Source organism: Mesoplodon mirus (genome assembly GCF_964341445.2).
Source record: "Mesoplodon mirus genome assembly, chromosome: 7".
Classification (NCBI taxonomy): Eukaryota; Metazoa; Chordata; class Mammalia; order Artiodactyla; family Ziphiidae; genus Mesoplodon; species Mesoplodon mirus.
This window is the reverse complement of record NC_138983.1, coordinates 96,486,058-96,508,400: the sequence shown is the minus strand read 5'-3', so window position 1 is coordinate 96,508,400 and position 22,343 is coordinate 96,486,058. Positions and strand designations below refer to the sequence as shown.

The 22,343-nt window shown below is 40.2% G+C and overlaps 1 pseudogene across 1 annotated transcript in view; it reads left to right on the top strand.

Annotated features, from left to right (window-relative positions):
- LOC309808894 (centrosomal protein of 78 kDa-like) overlaps positions 1 to 17,110 on the top strand; it is a 981,446-nt pseudogene extending 964,336 nt beyond the window's left edge. Inside the window, exons 9-14 of the transcript in view lie at positions 3,180 to 3,318; positions 12,362 to 12,439; positions 14,123 to 14,289; positions 15,343 to 15,514; positions 15,837 to 15,884; positions 16,423 to 17,110. The product of the transcript in view is annotated as a centrosomal protein of 78 kDa-like (transcript). The remainder of the gene's footprint in view (positions 1 to 3,179; positions 3,319 to 12,361; positions 12,440 to 14,122; positions 14,290 to 15,342; positions 15,515 to 15,836; positions 15,885 to 16,422) is intronic.
- Positions 17,111 to 22,343: the final 5,233 nt, after the last annotated feature.

Below are 22,343 nucleotides of genomic sequence, written 5' to 3'. Positions count from 1 at the left end.
AATGCTGGCTTAGGGCTTCCCTGGTGGCGCAGTGGTTGAGAGTCCGCCTGCTGATGCAGGAGACACGGGTTCGTGCCCCGGTCTGGGAAGATCCCACATGCCGCGGAGCGGCTGGGCCCGTGAGCCATGGCCGCTGAGCCTGCGCGTCCGGAGCCTGTGCTCCGCAACGGGAGAGGCCACAACAGTGAGAAGCCCGCGTACCGCAAAAAAAAAAAAAAAAAAAAAAAATGCTGGCTTATGTAAAACCTTTGTACAAAACCGATCCTCTTTTTAAATGGGCTTGGCATCATTGTCAAGTGCCTTTTTGATTCCTTTCGACGTGTGCACGTGTGACAGTTGCTCTGTAGACCTTTGGTGCATCTTGATTCCTTGTTTTCATGCTTTGTCAAACGTAGTCTTGGCCGCAAAGAAGCCTGTAAGTAATGGAAGGAAACACTCTGCTGGTAAAGAATGCTACCCTCCTGAAGCGCTACCACCTGGAGTGTCTGGTTTCCGGCCATTGTGTCCTGCAGAAAGTGCAAAAAGCAACAGGTAAGCTGTTTGCATTCCCTGTCTTTTTCAGTCATTTAGAGTTCTTTATTTTGGAACTTGTATTATGTGGGTGGTCTCTGGTGCTTTGTGTAGAGGAAAAAAGGTAACTCACACATGGCTTGGCTTCTGCCTAATGAGCCCTCTAAGGAAGAAAAATTAAAAGTAATTGGGAGTTTCAAGTTGTTTCTCAAGTGTCACAACAGAGGTAACTCCGTGGGAGTCTTGAGGAGACTAAAATGATCACCAATTGTGCATGTGAGAAAAGTTTGATTAAAGGCAGGTGTAGTTGAGCGAAGCCCTACAGCACAGAAGTAGGAATTTGGATACGTACGAATGGGAAAAAAGACATTTTAGGCATGGGAAATAGTTTAATGCAGAATGGATGAAAAATATGCATTAGAGCTATTCTAAATGAACTGGCTTATTAACTCAGTAAATCAGATTTAGTGAGTCAAACTAGCATTACCTGATTTCTTATCCAGGGGATAGCTGTTCATAGTAATTTTTGTCACAGAACAGTAAATAAAATGGTTGAATTATAGCTTTAGGCTTGCTAAGTGAAATAGATGGCTCTAGATGATCTTCAGGTGACTTACTTGGTAGTAATCAGGAAATTGGGGATTAACAATTGCTTAAGAAAACAAAGAGAATTGATTTTAAATAGTACTTGAAGTAGTTCCTGTGTAAAATATCTGTTCAGTTGCTCATGTTAAATGGATGTTTCTACTCCCCACTGGACAACCGACTACTTTTTTGCAAATGGTAATGTGAATTGCTGTTGCATAAACTATAGTGTTGAATCCCCAGTGTTTGCATTTGAGTTTCACAGCTCTGTGGTTTCCTGTCTTCTTCCTGAGACACTTAATCGCAGGTCCATCCTCGTCACACAGGGGGGTAAATTAGAGAACGATTAATATCACCATTTAAAGAAGAGAGACTGAAATCTCAACCATCCTGAACATAGGAGCTGAAGGGGCCTCTCAGCAGTTCAGAGAGTGATTACCAAGCCAGTAGGCTGAATTCTGTTGTGTTTTCTCCGTAGCAGAGCCCTCCAGGTCCTTGTTTTGAGCTTATTTATTTTTATACACAATTCTGTATGGATACTGTTCATACTACTAAATAGTTGTATTAACTGGGTTTAACTGGTGATGTATTTACATGAAGATCTAACTTCGTTTTGTTGCTATCTTTTTAGGGGCTTTCCATTCATCAAAGCTCGTGATGTATGTAATCAGTTGGTGGTGTGTAGCTATCACATTTATGATATATAGGGCTTGAATTGGGAAAGGTGGATGGTCATTCTTCTTGCTTTTTAAACTGACAGAGCCTTACATGAAGCATTTCCCTCTCTGAAATAAATCCATGTAAAACATGTTTGGTCGCTCTCCCAAGGCAACTGTGTAGTTGTGTGGATTTGGCACACAACGGGCAGCCTTGTGGCTATGTCTGTAAACAAGGAAGCCTGTTTTCCAGTCCGCAAATCAGCTGTTACCCAGTGAAACGAACTTGACTGCCATTTCTGACCCCTCACATGGAGCTGTCATACTCAAGAATATTCGCATGTTTTCAAGAAACGTTGTTTGAGGGCTATATGTACAAATTCCTGATCTGAAAGCCAATATAAAGCAACATCTCCCAAACCTCTGCTCTCTCACCAAGGCCACACACGTTCCCTCGCTTATGGCCTCGTGGCAAGCGAATACTGTCAGTATCAGATTCTCCTTCCCAGTGGTCTTGGGAGACTGCATAGTTGCTCTGTGAAAGGCACCACTGCTGAGGTTGAGAGAAGAGCATCTTGGGTGTCAGTCCTGGCCTTGCGTTCCCGGAGAGAGGGGTGTGCACCTCGTTCTCCTGTTCGGGTTTTCCTAGGCTGCAGGGGTTGCTGCTTGTTGTCAACATGATGTCCTAGTGACTTGTCCTCTGCGTGGTTATATAATCCCAGCACAGTTCTTTATGATCTGTAGACTTTTATGGGGTTGTGGCCAGGTCAGTTTTTAATGTTTGGAAATGTCCTCTTGAACAACACTGCAGTGGCAGTGAAGCTTGCTGGGAGAATCGTTGCCCTAGTTTTGGCTTAAGGGTGGTGAGAAGATGAAATTTTTGATGGGTCAGTTTTAGTTGTGTGTGTGTATGTGATTTATCTTTTAAAATTCTAATGTCTATTATTCACAGCTTAGATATGTTGACTTCCTGATTATTCATCAGTCCCTTTACTGATGTATTTTCCTCTGAAAAACTACATTTTCTTCCAGACTGTTTTTGTCTGATGGTGAAGAATAAATTTTTCATTTGCAGTATAAAGTTGATCTGAGAAGAAATGTTTACCTTGGATCTTCACTTGGCTTCTGTGAAAGAAACTTAATAAAATAATATGGGCAATTCCCATTACTAATCCTAACCACGTACAACAGAGGTCTGTACAGTAACATAGCAAAAATAAGTTCCTGTACTTTTACTTAGTCATTGCCTGTTTTAGACTAAGGAGCAGTGAGAGACATTTATAAATAATGATACCGCAGATCACTTTTGTTAAATGCCCTTTAATATTTGCATATTTGGATCTGGCTTGTGTTATCTATTTTACAATCTTGTCTTCTTTCTTTGCACTTTAGTGTAACAACTCTGTGATTTCGTATCTTCTTCCTCAGACACTCAGGTCCATCAGAATTTCCTGTGACTGTGACAGTAGAGAGTCCTTCCTCCTCAGAAATCGAAGAGGTCGATGATTCCTCAGAACGTGTTCAGGAGGAGCCAGAGAAAATCCGTTTGAAACAAGAAGCATTGCAGGTACAAAGTTATCACTTTAAAGCTATAGAATAGATTATTTTTCAAACGGAAGGCTGATCGCAACACTGCACAGCTTGTGTGAGGGTTCTGTTTTCTCCTCCCACCTGCATTGTATCCCCTTGAATGGTTCCTTAAGCTTAGACCAAGGTGAATGGTGGACATTTGAACTCTAAGAAACTAAAATCAAAACTTGTCGTTAGTAATATATTTTCCTTTCCTTAGAACCTTAGTATATTAGATTTAGGGAGAAGCTTAGTGGTCATAAGATAAGGAAATTGAGTTTTGAATGACTACAGTCAGCTGATTCAGTGCTCTTGTTTTACAGATGAGAAAATGGACAGTTCTAGTTGAACTCTCTTTTTATAAGAGGAAAATATGGCCTCATTTTAAATAAAAGTAAAGTTGAAAAAAGTTTTGATGTTGATATTCTCCTTTCCTAAAATCAAAAATATCAAGAAGCTACGTTCTATTACCAAATAAACCTGACCTCTAATGTCATTCCATACTTTTGTTTGTATGGGCAGAAAAGAAAAATTGATTTTTATAAGAAATTTTTGTACCTCAAAGTTAATATATTTGTTTTATTTCAACTTTAATGCAGAGCTGAACATTTCTAGTAAATAAAGGAACACCATTTCGGAGGGACCTTGTCTTTGTGCTACAAAGTCCACGTTTAATTTTTAAAAATTATTTAATATGATTTTCTCTTCATATGAAACATGACACTTGACAGGTTTCAGAACTAATTATCCCATTATTGTAGGACTACGGGAATTACTCTTTGATTTTGAAAAGAGTTAGTTTTTTATTTTTTAATTAAAATTAATGATAATATAGAGAAATTTTAAGAAAAGAACTTAGAAAATTATGAAATGTTAGAGTAGGAGAAATCTATAGTTCATGTAGAGTTACTCCCTTTCGTTTTATAAATGAGCACCTACAATTTGTAGAACGTAAGTGGTTTATTAGTAAATGGCAGAGTATGACAAGACCCTAGAGCATCTAACCCGCATTCCTTGTCCTTTTAGTTGTGGTGTATTCATTTCCTTCACGAATAGACCACGAGATTGTATTTGTAAAAGCAGTAATAGACAGTGGGGAAGTCCAAGAAGTTTAAACACTGGGACCACAGAATAGCAGATTCAGAATGCACTGAGAACCCTTTTAGCTCTTCTCTGTTTTGAAGACACTACAATGATGGTATCAAAGTATTTATGTATATATGCCCACAACAATCAAGAGATTTCAACATAGTTTTGAAAGAGAGAAGACAGGTGGAAGAGTGTGAAACTGAAGCAGTAGAACAGAGGAAAAGCATCACCTAGAATATGCACAGGGACCACGTGCAACTGAGGAGGATTCTGACCCCACCTGCAGAAGTAGCTCCGTGCTTTGATGCGCATGTAGGAGAGAGTGTGGAGTTAGTTAAAAGTGTGACTGAAATAGGGGAGCTCATTGAAGGGTTGTGTTTGGAGGAGTGGACTCCCAGCCCCGCCCTCACCCTCCTGAAATGAGATGATTTCATTTTGAAAACAGTGAAACTGGCGAGAACTGGGGCAGCTAGTGTGAGTTTTTACACGCTAGAAAATTGTGTTTGGGGGAGATCCTATTACAGTTACTGCCCGCTTCTTCCTGCATAAGAAGCCTATCAATCGTTGACTTCAGGGAGCTTTCTGCGCTCATTCTTAAATAGAAAATAACTGTCATTTGCCTGTTAGTTGAGTAAAGCTTACAACATGAGAGAGGGGGAAAAAGAGTGAAAGCATATCCTAGTAGGGCCAGGGACAATTTAGGGAACAGAATAATTTAAGAAAAAACCCTAATTAGTATCCTGAGAGAGGTTTAAAAAGAGCTAGCAACTATAAAATAAGACTAGGGTATTAATGAAAAGGAGAATGGTCAGAAAGCAAAAGAGTTCTCCTGGAAATGAAAATATGGTTGCTGAAATAAATTCAGTAGGAATTTAAAAAATTTCTCAGTATATAAAAAAGAAAGACACAATGGAAAATGTGATAGAAATATGTTAGAGAGGCTGCATCTGGGAGATCCCACATGTTACTATTAGAAACTCCAGACCCAGAAAAAAAATGGAGGGAAGCTGTCAAAGGGCAACAAAATTCCCCACAGCTGAAAGTAGACATCAGGCCTCAGATTGAAAATAGTTATGCAAGATGAGCAAGAATAGACTCATACCTAGGCACCCTTCATTGTGAAACTTTCAAATACTGAAAAAATAAATTAAAATAGAATAAAATACTGAGAGGATACATCCATTCCAGAGAGAAAAATACTGGTCACCTAAAAAAAAAGGTTACAATCTGACTTTATCATACTTGTCATGAGCACCATGGATCCTGGAAGGCATTAGAAAGATACCTCCAAAGTTTTTCAGGCACATAATTTTCACCCTAGGGGTTTGTATCCAGCCAAACTATCAGTCATACGTGGAGGCTGAAGAAGATATTTTGTACCCAAAGAAATTTGAAAAATTGACTTCCTGTGCTACACCTTAAGCTATTTATAGAAATAATCCAGCAAAATGAGTCAATAAACCAAGAAGGAAGGTAATAGGGGATTCAGTGCAGATTGCAGCTAGTCTAGAATGGAGAGGCTTCTATTGATTGTGTGATTGAGAGCTTCGAAACACCTTGAGGCATATCGTACTTACTAGGTGTTAGGCACTGTTGGAAGGGAGGAGGGAGAGGAAGAGGAGAAGGAACTTGAACTCCAGAGGAGAAAAGGCTCTACGGACATAAACCTGAAGCACACTAGACTATGGTTGATTTTTAACCTACTATTGGTGAGGAAGGGAAGAATCCACTTCAGCTTGACACTATAGATGTCCCCCTTTTCAGTGACACACAGGGGTAATGACCACCTATCTAATTTGTTGTCCAAACCGGAACTTGTCCAAACTCCTTACACTTCAACAGTGTAAGGAGGCACTCTAATGCTGTAACATCAGGACAACAGGTATAAACGGGAACAGCCCAAGGCGGCTTGGGGTATGTGGTCACCCTGCACAAGGGCAGTGACACTGGCACAGTATGGAACGAGGTGTAGTCTATACACAGAGACACAGTACATCTGCAGTGGGCAATATTAATTTCATTGTAATAATGGCAATGCTGTCTTGGTTTGCAGCTTTTATTGTCAACGTGCATGTAATCACAAATAACTAAAGTAAACAATACTTAGTATGTATGAGTATTAACTTGGTATGTACTGAAATGTATTGTGTACTGGTATGTACTTAGTATATATTAGGCTCTAAGTGTTTTTGCATATATTAACTCATTTAATTCTCTGAATTGCCTTATGAGGTTGGTGCTAATATCATTCCCACTTTTGAGAACAGGAAGCTAAGTCAGGGAAGGAACTTGCCCAGGCTGTACCTAATTTAAGGTTGGATCGAGCCTTTGAGTTCAGGCTCTCCGCCTGTTCTCTTAAACCTTACTCCGTACTGACTCTCAAATAACAGAAGACTTAACTGCACATAGAACAGAATATAAATTTCAACTTTGACAACGTAAAAGCTAGGTTTGGAAGGTAGACAGGAGGTTGAAAAAAGGGAAGATGGTATGAATGTCCTTATTTTACAAAGCGTGACGTTGAGAGAGTTTCTAGTTGATCAACAATGTAGGTTTTTAAGTATATCACTACATGTCAAAGAGATCATGAGCAGTGGAATAACTCATGATGACATAACTTTACTGAGCAGTGTGGACATAGGAAAGAATGTAGAGGAACTAAACCCTTACTTGTTAGTAATTCAGAAAGTGAACAGATAATGCCTCCAATTTAGTGAGAAAATAGTCATGTGAGAGTATTACTTGGAAATGCAGAAGAATTCAAAATGACAATAGTTGGATCTCCCAGGTGGCGCAGTGGTTAAGAAACTGCCTGCCAAGGCAGGGGACATGGGTTCGAGCCCTGGTCTGGGAAGATCCCACATGCCACGGAGCAGCGAAGCCCGTGCACCAGAACTACGGAGCCTGTGCTCTAGAGCCCGTGAGCCACAACTACTGAGCCCATGTGCCACAAGTACTGAAGCCTGCTCACCTAGATCCTGTGCTTCATAACAAGAGAAGCCACCGCAATGAAGAGTAGCCCCCACTCACTGCAACTAGAGAAAACCTGCACGCAGCAACGAAGACCCAATACAGCCAAAAGTAAATAATAATAATAAAATAATAAAAAATAACAATATTTGACGTAAACCTCATAAAAAAGGAAATCCATACAGCCAGTAAACAGAGAAAAGTGTACAACTTCATTAAGTAATAAGTGAAAAGTGAGTCAAAACCAAGAAAACTACATGTCAATCAGATTGACAAATACATAAATAAAAAGTCTGGTAGTATCAGGTATTGTAGGCCTGAAGTACTATGGGAATCTTCTACCCTGTTTATACTGGAGTATAAATCGACACAACTACTTTGGAAAGCATTTAGCCCTCTCCATCAACTGAAGGTATATAAATAGCCTGTGAGCCAGCAGCCCTCACCCCCGCCCTGTGTAAATGCACCAGAATAACGGGCACAGCAGGATTCCTGTCCATGATTTGCATTAGCACAAACTGAAAACAAACCAAATGTCCATTAACAGTCAAAAATAAATGATGTGTATTTGTACAGTGGGAAAACTATCCAGCAATAAAATTGAATGAACTAGAGCTACAGGCAGCAATGTGGATGAATTTTTTAAACCAATGTTGAGAGAAAGAAATAAGATAGAAAAGACTTCATATCCTATGATCCTGTACATAAAGTTAGATGTTGACACAACTAAACTCTTTTGTTAGGGATGCATGCAGGTTAAAGGAAATGACTGTCAAGAAGTGAGGTTGGTGTTTAACCGGGAAGAGGGAAGGAGCTTGTGATGAGAAAAGGATATGGGGGGTTTTTGCGATGCTGACAAGTCTCAATACTTTCAGATTCGAGTAGTGCTTATGTAAGTATTCTCTTTTTATTTGTCACATTGACAGTTTTGTTCTGTGCACTTCTCAGTACACATATCGTATTTTACAATTAAAAACTGCGTAAAGAATCGGTCGCTTCTTGAGTGCTGGATGTGGGAGTGGGATGAGACCGTTTCATTTTAAGCCCTTCACTACTGTTTGCATTCGCATGTTCATTCATTCAGCATTAATTGCACATATTCTATGTACCAAGCACTCTTCTAATTTTATATGTGTTTTAACTCATGTAATTCTCACAAGAGCTCTGTAATATGGGAGCTTATCTCCATTTTATAGATGAGGAAGTTGAGGCCTAGAGTTATAGAACTTGTCCAAGGTTCTGTAGCTAATGGGTAGTGCCAGGCCCATTTGCCTCAGAGAATCTGAATATTTACAATATAATCTAAAAGAGAAATTTAATGACTAATTATAAGCAAAAAAATTGCACACTAAAGAAGATGACAAGTTTTCATCTATCCAGTTAGAGAAAAACACACAGTCTGTCTTTCACACTCGTACATCTTATATGTACGTGTGTGGCAGGGATTTTCCTTATTAAGCAATTATTTATTGACCGTCTACGTTGTGCTAGGCACAGGTGCTGGGGATAAACACTTAATAAAATACACCCCCTATCTTCAAATAACTTGCACTCTAAGTGAGGAAGTAAGCCAACAGTTATAGTAGAGGTTATATACCAAGTGATACATCGCTGATGGCAGTGTAAAATCTCAGAAATCTTTTGGAAAGAAGTCTGGAGGTAGGTACCTCAGAGCCTTAAAAATGTTCATTTGCTTTGATCTCAAACTCATTTTTATGGATTTATTGTAAGAATGTTATTCTCAATATGGAAAAAGGCCTTCATGCATAAAAACGGTTATTTTGTCTGATAATACTGAAAAGTTGGAAAGAATTTAAATGTGTAAAATGGTTAACCAGTAAACCCACTCAGTGGAATATTTTGTAGCCCACAGAAAAAAATCAAGGTTATGAATCCCCTGATTATATGAGAAATGCTTGATTTCAATGTTAAATGGAGAAAAGTTGAACATAAAATTTGATATCCAATATGATGGGAGCTTTGTCCCAGAAAAATCACCCTAGCTGGTGTACAGAAGGGTGGAATGGAGAGCAGATGGCAGGAAGGAAAATTATTCCAAAGCCTTATCATTAGTCTTACTTAAGTAATAGAATATCAAGCAATTTTACTTTCTAACTTTTTTGGTTCCATATTTCCATGTAAGGGACATGAATTCTGAATACTTTGTAGGAGGAGGGTACACTTTTTCACAAAAATTGAACACTGTGTTCTAATTCCCTCCATTAGAGGGAGAAACTGTTGCATGTAATTGCACTTTGATGTGCTATTTAGAACCAGTCAGGAATTTTAATCTACCTTCCTCTGACCGTGCTGAGGGTTTTTTGTTTTTTTGTTTATTTGTTTAGAATTTCTTTGAAATCAGTTTTAGAAGATTGATTAAACCATTATATTAAAAGTAGAGGAATTTTGCAATTTTTTTCCCTTTTTCCCCATTGAAAACTTGACTGGCTTTAGTAATGAACCATTAAAGAATTTGAAGTTCTTAGACTCTCAATTTTTTAAACATGTTCTGAATATAAAAATATATGTTCATTGAGCAAATGTTTGAAAACAATGAACTTCTTGAAGGAAATAAAAGCCACCTCTGCATGTACACACACCTAATCTGCTCTTTTGTCTTAAAAAAGTATCCGAAATATTTTGCCATGTCACTAACTACTCTTCTACATCAGAGAATTTGATTAAGCTTATGCATCATCTCCCAGGAAAAACGCACAGATATATTTTGAATGTAGCACTCCTGAAGCCCATTCATGAACTCTGGTTGAGACCTCTTGTCATTCTTAGTGGCTTCATAGCGCATTCCTTCAGACGATGAGCTGTTTTTATTTAAACCAGTCCCAATTCGGAGGCTCTTAGCTTTCTTCTAGGGTTTGGTTATAAACAATCTTATGAAATCATGTTGGTAGATAAATCTTTGCCCACATCTTTGATTTCCTTAGGGTAAACTCCTGATGTAGGATTGTTGTTAGGTACCAAAAGCTACTGTCCAGAAAGTGATACCAGCTCCTCTCCCAATGATGGCATATAATAGAGTTCCTCATTCTTTAAGTGATTGTTCAAAGCAGTTAACATGTATAAATATACCTTACTGTTTTCATAAGTATAGGTATTATGATTGTTCATCACCGCATAAGAAACCACCCCAAAACAGTGGCCTAAAACAATGACAATCATTTATTTTGCTCACGAACCTGGAGGTTGAGTAGAGTATTAATTCTTTTACTACACTCTTACTGACTGAAAACAATACCTATTTGACTAGCTCAGAGTTCTGTAGGTCAGAAGTCCAGGCACAGCGTGACTGGGCTTCCTGCTCAGATACACATGGGAACATGTGGGTTCCCTCCTGAGAGTGTTAAAGCACGTGAAATTTAAGTGTAAGATATTGAGCCCCAAACGTTGGATGTTCACCATAGTTTGTGTGGGCCACAGAGCTGAAATGAAGATGTCAGTCTGGCTGTGTTAGCGTCCAGAGGCTCTGGGAAAGAATGCCTACAGGCTTCTTCCGGCTTGTTGGCATAATTCAGATTCTGCAGTTGCAGGACAGAGGTCCCCATTTCCTTGCTGGCTGTCAGTCGGGGGAGAGTTTCAGCTCCTAGAGGCCTCTCGCTTGCCTTCCCTGCCGCAGCATTGGACCTCTTCAGAGCCAGCAATGGAGAGTCTCCCTCTTGTCCCTTTTGTACTTCAATTCAGGAAGAGTTCAGGTCCTTTTCATGGGGTGCCTGAGTAGGCCACATCCACCTAAAATAATCTCCCTATCTTAAAAGATCAACTGATGTTGAACCTTAATTCCATGTGCAAAATCCCTTCACTACAGCACCTACATTTAGAGTTTGATTGGATAAGTGGAAGGTTTGTGTACTTCAGTAAGTGGTCATCTTGGGGGCTCTGTCAGAATTCTGCCTATTGCAAGCAGTGTCCCCACTTCAAGGACCGAAGTGTCTTAGTTCCTAAAACTCCTAAGATAGTTTATCAGTGTTCATTTTACTTCAGTGACCTTGGTGACGGGAAGACTACCACCTCCGTGAGCAGGAATGGCAGCCAGCTTCCTGAGTCCACAGTGTGGCTCTGCTACTTAGTGGTGTGACCTCGGCTGTGCTGCTCTACTTACTCTACTTCTCTGCCTCTGTTTCCCTCATCTGTAAAATAACATGGAGTTAGTGATCGTTCTTTCCTCGTAGGGTTTTTTGTTTTATAAATTTATTTTTGGCCGCATTGGGTCTTCGTTGCTGCTCGCCAGCTTTCTCCAGTTGCGTCGAGCGGGGGGCTACTCTTCGTTGCGGTGCGGTGGCTTCTCTTATTGCGGAGCACAGGCTCTAGGCGCGCAGGCTTCAGGAGTTGTGGCACGTGGGTTCTAGAGCGTAGGCTCAGTAGTCGTGACGCACAGGCTTAGTTGCTCTGCGGCATGTGGGTTCTTCCTGGACTAGGGCTCGAACCCGTGTCCCCTGCACTGGCAGGCGGATTCTTAGCCACTGTGCCAGTAGGGAAGCCCCCTCTTAGGGTTTTGATGATTCGATTATTTAATACCCAGGGAACTCCAGGAACAGTGCTTGACTGTAAATTGCTTTAAAAGTGATTACTTTTTTAAAACATGCTTTTGAATCTGCAATTATGCAATTCAGGTATGCTAAGCAGGTTCGTTAATAGGACTTCCTGCTCTAAAGAGACCCACAAATAAAAATAGAATTTTTCTTTCTTGGTCGTAACTTCTTATTTCTGACTTACTATGTTATATGCATATGCCTTTTATGGTGGGCTGCCACAAATTTATGTTGGAAAGAGTGGAATTTAAATAAATCTTTGCAAATTTGATAGATTTTGATCATTCATTTCACTGGCATGGTATGATATGACCAGTAGCAGACTAAAATCTGAGTTCACTTCTGGCTCTGCCCCTAAATCCTGATGAGACCAATAGCTGGAAAGGCTTTTGGATATTATACTATGAATTAGTTATAATATTGACTCTGTTTGCTTAGGAAACCCTGGAGCAGTGCCTAAAGCAGTTAAAGGAGGAAAGAGTAATAAGACTGAAGGCTGATAGACGAGTCAGTGAGGTAAACACGTTTCATCTGCTTTTGAGAGTGTTTTGGTTTTATTTTGATTTGATTTTAAGCCATATACACATATTTTGTAAGCTTTAGAACTGTAATATGTTGCAAATTGGTGGTATCATATGGACTTTTGCATTTACTGGTATTTAGTGATGATATGATCTATATTCCAGAAAGCATGTTTTTAAAGATGTGAAAATCTGGTTTTGTGTATGTGTGTGTGCTTTTATATGACATTAGCTTATTTCCTGTTCATGATTCTTTGATTCAAGAAGGCACCTTCTGTGCATGTATTGTATATACAGTAACATAAAAGACATGATGAGACTCTCCTGGCAATGAATTAGGAAAGTGAATCATTGAAATAAATTTAAGATATTGGAAAACTTCTAAGAATGCAATGAAAGATAAAAATATATACTATGAGAATTACATTAGGTAATGTGCATGAAAGCAGGGCATAATCTAAAAAGTTCTATCTAAATATAATTTATCACAGGGTGAGTGTAGGGAGGAATTTTTGAAAGTGCATCCATTGGATTGGCAGACACTCATTCAATAAACGTTGAGCACCTGCTCATGTAAGGCAAAAGGGGCATCATGAACATTAACGGCCTTTCTGAGAAATACGAGAGTTGAGCTTACAGGGGGTTTTAAGTGCGTAGATGATGAGCAGAAGGGGAAGAGTGCACGGGGGTGAATATGTTGAAGAAGCCAAAGAAAATATTGGTGATCGTACATTTAATAAATTGGGTTGGGTATGATTTAGGACTTTTTTTTTTTTTTTTTTTTCCCGTACGCAGGCCTCTCACTGCTGTGGCCTTTCCCGTTGCGGAGCACAGGCTCCGGACGCGCAGGCTCAGCGGCCACGGCTCACGGGCCCAGCCGCTCCGCGGCATATGGGATCCTCCCAGACCGGGGAACGAACCCGCATCCCCTGCATCGGCAGGCGGACTCCCAACCACTGCGCCACCAGGGAGGCCCCTGATTTAGGACTTTTAAACGTAAGCATTAGATATTTTACTCACTGAAGTTAATTCTTAACATTCAGCAGAGTTGTAATATGTTTTGTTCAAATCAGATTCTATAACTCACTTTCTAATTTAAGGGAAACTTAAAGCAGGTCATTTTCTAATGTGGAATGAGGCTCCATTATGAATTGAACCAGTTAGAAATGTGATCTTTTGTGAAAGATCATTAATAAAACGGTAGCTTGGGTTTATTTATATACCACCTAAGTGTTATATAGGAAACTTTGTTGGGTGCCTGTGAGTTTTGGTTATTATGTGATAAGGTCTCTGTCTTTACTGGCGGAGGGTTACATTAATTATAAATTAATTACATTTTGAGTGTTTTAGTTTTGTTCCTTGAAACTAGGCAAGACTACTTTTTGTTTGTTTGTTTGTTGTTTTTTGGGGTTTTTTTTTGCGGTATGTGAGCCTCTCACTGTTGTGGCCTCTCCCGTTGCGGAGCACAGACTCCGGACGCACAGGCTCAGCGGCCATGGCTCACGGGCCCAGCCGCTACGCAGCATGTGGGATCTTCCCAGACTGGGGCACGAACCCGTGTCCCCTGCATCGGCAGGCGGACTCGCAACCACTGCGCCACCAGGGAAGCCCAAGGCAAGACTACTTTTGATGACAATGAGAAAAAATCATGTCAGACGTTTTCAGTCTTCTTGTGTAGCTGGAACATGAAAATGCCCAGTTAAGAAACACAACTTTCTCTTTGTCTGAAGCCCTTCATGCCCACTCATTGACAAGCATGATCCTGGATGATGAAGGTGTTTTGGGCAGCACTGAGAATTCTCTTCAGAAGTTCCATGCTTTCCTGGTTCTCCTTAAAGATGCTGGGTTAGTTCATTTCTCTTCCTGGCATTCTTCTCTTTGCGACTCTAATGGTAGTTTGCTGAGGAACTGGAGCAATTTTCATCACTTACGTGGCTATATTTAGCCAAATTTAGTGTAATTATAGGTAATATAGTTGACGTTTTAAAATGAGGAATTAAATTTTTTAAGAAATGCAAATAGGGAAGCCTGCTTTGGTAGAGTGGGGAGCCCGTTATAAAAGAGTAACCTGTAGACAGAGTAATTAGTAGGTATAGTTGTTTTGTAAAGACTAAATTAAAGGCAGTTTTCCTTGAAAATAGTCGGGAATGCATAAGAATTTTCCTATCTTTCACTTCTTTTGCTTGTTTGATAAGTTTGAATTAAAGTTATCTTTGCCTTAGACATAAAAATGATTATTAATCTGCAGGGGAGATATAGGTCAGTGGTTCTCAACCGGGAGCAATTTTGCTGAAAGAGGGAAGTGGAGATTGATAGTTGATGGAGCGGTGTTTTGTCAGTGAATGAATTGGTGTTGGTGTTGGGAAGGAAGGAACAAACACATTCTTGGAAACTGGAGGAAAGGTGGTAAAGAAGTGTGGGAATGGAGGTGTGACAGGCAGTGGACAGGGTGCACGGTACATATTGAAGCTGCTAGTGAGACAGTGGGATGTCTCCTAGAGGATGAATCTGGAAAGGGCTGAGGATTTGGGGGAGAGAGAGGCTTGTAGTCTGGAGTAGGATGTTGGCTTTTAAGATTTTAGAAGTAAGGCTTCCCTGGTGGCGGGGTGGTTGAGAGTCCGCCTGCCGATGCAGGGGCTAAGGGTTCGTGCCCCGGTCTGGGAGGATCCCGCATGGCGCGGAGCGGCTGGGCCCGTGAGCCATGGCCGCTGAGCCTGCGCGTCCGGAGCCTGTGCTCCGCAACGGGAGAGGCCACAGGAGTGAGAGGCCCGCGTACCGCAAAAAAAAAAAAAAAAAAGATATTAGAAGTATTTCATGATTGTAGGTCTGGAGAAATCTAAACTGCTCTTCTGTGATTATAATAACCTTTGTCTTTTCTCCTTTCCTCCTCTCGTCTAGGCTTGGGCAGTTGGCCAAAATGGCTGGTATAGATCAGTCAGATTTTCATTTACTAGGTCGTCCCCAGGTGAATTCTTCTGTTAGTAGTCCACCTAAAGAAGAAAAGAAGGCACTTGAAGAAGGAAAATCAGAATCAAAACAGAGTGCCCCATAACAAATGCAAAATAGCCAAGTAAATGGACAGAACAGCACTTAATGATTCTAAGAGTGATTAGCAAAAAGGAAATGACCAAGTCAGAGAGAAAACAATAATGATCAGTCTCGAATAGTTCACATGCTCGGGAGCTAGAAGACTCTGGAGTCCTTTCCAAATCTGAGATTAGTAAATGTGTGCCCATTTCATGATACTGTACTTTTGTAAATAAGGAGACTGGAAGTTCTTTAGAAAATTTATGAGTTAAAGCAAACTATCCTTAATGAAGAAAGAAGACATTAGAGAAAATATTCCAGATTTTAAATTGTATAAATGTCTGTTCTGTTCATATTTTATCTAGGTTTCTATTTGTATGCAGTCAGCTTACAATGAAGGAACACTAATGAAGGTACACATACTGATATAATTTTTAAAATAAGTAATCCAGACATAGCTAATAGGTAACATATTAGAGTGAATCACCTGGTTATGGGAATGGGAGGGGAAAACCTGTCAGCTTTTCCTCTAGCCTTACTTGGAGCCCCCATCAGCCAATCTCAGAGTGGCCTTGGGAACTGACAGCTTGAGAACACAGTCTGGTCACAAACTATATACGGTTTACATGTGCCTGGAGGATAGCAAAGAAATTAATTATCTTACAGAATAGGGTTTTATTTTTAGTGAGGGAAAGGAAATGGGTAATAACTACCCCAATCACCAAAGTCTGAAAACGTAGCGGACATAGCCTTGGATGTAGCTAGGTTAAGCTGAGAATCACTTGGCAAGATATAATTACAAAAAAAACTGGCTCTGAAATCTTCTGATTAATCAATTGACTGTGTTAATAATAAGATTACAGAGTAACATTGAAGTTTTGAACTCTACTTTTTAATGGTTGGCTTTGTTCATCACTGAATTTTTGTCTTGTCTTTTGTCTTCCCCTCCACTTTCCGAAAATTACAGGTGATGCTAGGATTCCTTTGCCTCTCGACTCCTTCCGTGTCCCAGCGTCTACTCAGGAGGCCTTAGAAACTTCCAAAGACAACCTGGGGGTGCCAGTCACAGAGCAGCGGCAGGAGTCTTTTGAAGATTTCATTGCTAGAACATGTTCTCCTTCAGCAGATGTCATTTCTGGAACTGGAAGTCAAAGAAAAGAAGAGGAATTATCTAGAAATAGCAGGTCTTCTTCAGAGAAAATGAGCAAAGCAGGTGAATAGACCAAAAACTACTCTGCTAAGAAACAACCTGGGAAGGACCTGCATTCCTGCTCTGACTCACCTGTAAAGCAGAAAAGCAAAGGAATTGGGCAAAATAATTCTTTGGTTAATAAACCAATTAAAAGTGAGTCTTCGAAAAAACACATTTCTGTTAAGAAAGAGAGTAGAATAGTGACTGTTTCATCAAAGACAACTAAAAGTAAACTCAGTCTACTAGAACAGTCTGAAAGTGATACTCTTGGATCTGATTGTGAATTTCAAGAAAGCATCCATACTCTATCACGCCTAACATAGGTCTAAATCTTTTAAAATTATGTTTTTGCCTTCAAATTTTCATAAATTACTTATGTTTTTATTATAGCATATGGTGTTTTCAGTTACTTGACTGGAAGCCATTAGAGAAAGATTTTTTTATCTATACTTTTTTATTATAATGAAAGTTTTGGTTTACTTTTCCTTGTAACACTTTGCACCATTCATTCAGCTAGTGTTTACTGAGGGCTTCATATGTACAGTACTTTTCTGGGTGCTGTTGCTTTCAGCAGTGAACAAAATAAAGCCTTTACTCTCCTGGAACTAGCACTCTGTGGTGGGAGAAAACATAAACAACAAAGCAGGCTAAGGGTTAAAAAGAGATGGGAATAATAAATGGAATAGTTTTACCATTTGGTTAAACATCAAACTATTATAAATCACACGGCCAGAAGCCATTGACATATTTTAATTCATAATAACCAGAGAGCCTCAAACATTTACCAAGGCACTTAACCGTGTTTATGGATTACAGCAACGCTCTGAGGTAGGGAACTCTTACCATCCCCATTTTATAGATGAACAATCTGAGGAGACATTATGTGAGTTGCCCAGAATTACACAGCTATAAGTAAGTGGGAAGTTGCAATGTGACCCGAACCCATGCTCTTTTTTTTTTTTTAATGTATGGACTTTATTATCTTTCATTTGTTTCTGATTTATGTGAATTTTTTCTTTAAAGATTTTTTCTGATGTCGACCATTTTTAAAGTGTTTATTGCATTTGTTACAGTATTGCTTCTGTTTTATATTTTGGTTTTTTGGCCTCAAGGCATGTGGGATCTTAGCTCCCCGACCAGGGATTGAACCCTCACCCCCTCCATTGGAAGGCGAAGTCTTAACCACTGGACCACCAGGGAAGTTCCCCTTATGTGACCATTTTTCTGGCATTTTTTTTTACTTTTATTTTTTATTGACATACACTTGAATTACAGTGTTGTGTTAATTACTGCTGTACAGGAAAGTGACTCAGTTACACATTGATGTACATTCTTTTTCATATTCTTTTCCATTACGGTTTATCACAGGATATAGAATATAGTTCCCTGTGCTCTACAGTAGGACCTTTTTGGGGTTTTTTTAAATACATGCACTTTTTAAAAATAAATGTATGTATGTATGTATGTATGTATTTATTTTTGGCTGTGTTTGGCCTTTGTTGCTTCACGCGGGCTTCCTCTAGTTGAGGGGCACATGCTTCTCATTGTGGTGGCTTCTCTTGTTGCAGAGCACGGGCTCTAGGTGCCTGGACTTCAGTAGTTGTGACATCCGGCTTAGTTGCTCTCTGGCATGTGGGATCTTCCCGGACCAGGGCTTGAACCCATGTCCCCTGCATTGGCAGGCATATGCTTAACCACTGCGCCACCAGGGAAGTCGCATGTAGGACCTTTTTGTTTATCCATCCTGTATATACACCAGTTTGCATCTGCTGATCCCAAACTCCCAATCCAACCCTCTCCCACCCCCTCCCCCTTGGCAACCGCCAGTCTATTCTCTATGTCCTCGGTTATGTTTCTGTTCACACACAGGCTGTAACCAGGCTCTTAATTACTTTGTTATCCTGTTTCCTTGTTAAGAGAAGAAGGGTTTAAGGAAGGCACTGAGAGAAGCCAGTGACCACTAGAAGTGCAAAAACTGGGGCTGTCAGAAAGCACACCTGTCTCCTTCCCCCATCGTGAGCAGAATTTTTAAACGGCAGAGTATGTAAGAGTATGTGATGACACATCTCTGGATTAAATGATGTCTCCCTGGTAAAACATGTACAGATAAGTCTTTAGTTCAGTCAGAGTGAAAGGTGAGATCAGAGAAAAGCTGGAGTGTCAGATTTCTGGTAGAAGGTCCTGCCTGATTGTTACTAAGAGGGCTACTACAGTACTAGTCAGTTCCTTAGTCATGGGTTGAGTGTTAGAGGAGTGAAACAACGAGCAAGATGTAGTGTTGGCCCTTTAGCAGTGGAGTGAGAGGGGAAGACGCACAGCAGATGTCTCATCCTGCACGTGACCTGCTGTGACGGGCACATTCAGGGCGTTTAGTCAGTGTTTGTGGAAGAAGAGGGGGAGCCGTGAGGCAAAGAAAAGTCATCAAAAGAGGCAGTCCCTAAGCTAAGTCTTAAAGGACTCGTGAGAAACTGATGAGTCAGCCGGTGAAAGGCAAGGATACTCAAGGCAGAGTGGACAGCGGAAGTCCAGAGCCGTGAGTGTGCGCGGGGTGTGTCACAGAGCCACAGGCACAGGCTCTGGAGGATCAGTGCAGTGTCCCCAGGCAGCGGCAAGTGCCCCTAAAGGAGGCAGCGAGGAGGAGGAGAGCAGGTCTTAACCATCCATGTGCGGGGAGCTGGTTTCCTCAGAAAATAGCTAAGAATGGAAAGGACAAGTTCAGGTGGCATTTTAGACCACTGACGTCAGTATGGATGAGGAATCTGAAGAAGCCTGGAGATAATTATGCCCCACTCTTCTGAGGAGCAGTGCTTTATATTTTCAAGTGGGATTTTCACGCTGCCACCTCCTCTCCTGTCCCTACTGAAAGGTTTATAGGCCGGCAGAAGGGAAAACCTGGCTTAAGTAAAGTTAATCAGGTTTCTTTACTGTACAGCTTTTCGGGGCTGCTGTAGGCTAATGTTCATTCTGGATCGTCACAGCAGGCGTATGGTACACAGCCATCCTCAAAGCAATTTGACTCTAGAGTCCTTTTTTAATAGAATGTCTAACAACTGGTTCCACCAAACAGCAATTTCGTAACTTCTAGACCAGGTAATAGCAAGAAGAAAGGGGTCTGAAATAAGGTATAGATGAAGGGAGGAAATAAGTTCTAATTGTATTTAGGAAATTACCAGCAAGACTTGACCTTGGGAAGTAAGGAAGAAGTAGGAGGCGGAGGCTGAACCCCCATCTGTGTGACTAAGGTTGGGTGGTGGTATCATTGAGTTTGGAAATAGGGGATAAAGAACTGAAGTGGGGAAAAGACTTGAGTTCTGGACATGTAGAATTTTAAAGCACCTGTAGAATTCCGAAGACAAACTGGTAGATAACTGGACATGCACGTGAAGACATGGAAAGATAAAAATTTGAATGTCATCAGCACATATCAGCAGTCATTAAAATCATGAAAATGGATGAGATTTCAGAGAATTGTGAGTACTGACAACGTTTAAGTAATAAGCAGAGAAAGAATTCTGGGAAGGAGAGAGGTGATAGAGTTTCAAGAAGGAGGAAGTAGATGACAGTGTCATCCTTCAGAGAATGTGAGTGTCCATTGGATTTGGGCAGTTAGGTCCCCAGTGACCTTAGAGCAGTGCAGTGAAGTGGTGGACAAAAAGCCAGATGGCAATAAACTGAGGGTGTAGGGCTGCCTGTCGGGGCCAGGCGGGGCTAGTGAGGACAGTGGGAATAGGCTACTCTCAAGGAGTTTGGATGAAAAGAGAAAGTAATTAGCAAAAACGAATTTTTTAGAATGAGAAGGACTTATATTTTATATGTTGAAATGAAGGAACCAATAAAGGAGATCCTGAAGATGTAGATAATAATTTAGAGAATTGGGGAAACATGGACATATGAATAAGAAAAAAACACCTTGCACAGTATATAAAAATCACTTGTATCCTTCGAGCTGGATGGATACTGGTAAGTTTGGGAGGAAATAAAGGTAAGAAGAGATAGAAGTTAAAGAAGTTTATACTGATAGCTTCAGTTTTCTTTGACACAGATTTTTCAGAGACACATATATACACATACATAATTACCATTTGAAAATTCTTTCATAGTTACATGTTTTATTAATCACGTCTGAGAAAAGTCACTGATTTTCATTTTGTACAGCATTATCTTGTAAGGACAAGATACAGTGACAACTTCCATGCTTTTTGCATATCAGAGCTGACATTGAAAGTATCTGCATAATTGAATTTTCACTTCTTATTTGTAATAAGTTTATCCTTAGTAGGATACTTTCATAGTGTTTGATCACAGATGAGTTTGGGCATTGCTATCACTCAATAATGTTAAGCATCTGTCAGGTTCTCTCCTATACTATATATTAATTTTTTGTCCGTTAAGCAAATATTTATTGGCGGCCTGTGGGAATAAGATACACCTAGGTCCTCTTTCCTTGGTATATTCACAAAAGCCTCTGAAACTAAATTTCCAAGTCAGGCCATACTAAGGCCAGGCATAATAAGTTTTCATTGTTAACAGTTTTTTTGTGTTTGTGGGGTTTTTTTGTTTTTATTTTTTTGAAGCAAGGATGAGACACTGTCTTAACTCAGTAGTTGTCCATTCATTAATAAGTCAAAGAAGACATTGATGAAACATGGTATTTTGTATATCCGTTCCACAGAATAGGTAATGGGCCATCCTGAAACTCTGGTGAGATGCTTATCATTTTCAGATTTTGGAGTGGCTGAGAAAACCCTATTACACCTTGAATTATCACTAGAAACATGAATTCAGCCAAATAAAAACAGTGCCTCTGCCTACTGGGGTGGTCAATTTCCATCTCAACAAAAGTGACCGTTTCTCCTTTAGATTAAAATCAAGAAAATCCCCTCTGTCCAGGATGCAATAATGGGGTGCACGAAAGAGGAAAACTGAAGTTATTCCCTCTTTACACCTGAACAGTGAATTCATTCCGATATCAAATATTTGTTATGATTCTGTTATGACCAGGTGCTTTATTGTTTAGAGATCAAGTTACTGTTCATTCTTGGTAAGTAAGAAAAATCCACGTTTTAGGACTCTGAATAGTAACTTTATATATATATTATATATATATATATTAAAAATAAATATGTATATTATATGTAATATATATTCCACCTATTCAACAAAATTGTAACTTTCATCATCTCTTACGAATGATGAACTGTATTCACTCTTTGGAAAGGGCTTATAGGGAATTAAAGTCTCCATATACTTTTTATATAAGACCGTGGAAACCAAATTCTCAACTGGGAGCAAACTTAGGTTTTGCTCTGAAGGTTTATGCTTGCCTGGCCTTAGAGTGGTAGGCCAGGAACTCAAGTTTTTTTCCTCTAAGTTACTTTCATTGATGCCACCCTGAAAAAATTTGGAGGGAGTATTTTTTTTTTTTTTTTTTTTTCTTTTTGCGGTATGCGGGCCTCTCACTGCTGTGGCCTCTCCCGTTGCGGAGCACAGGCTCCGGACGCGCAGGCTCCGGACGCGCAGGCTCAGCGGCCATGGCTCACGGGCCCAGCCGCTCCGCGGCATATGGGACCCTCCCAGACCGGGGCACGAACCCGTATCCCCTGCATCGGCAGGCGGACTCTCAACCACTGCGCCACCAGGGAGGCCCTGGAGGGAGTATTTTTGAAATAGCTTTATCTCA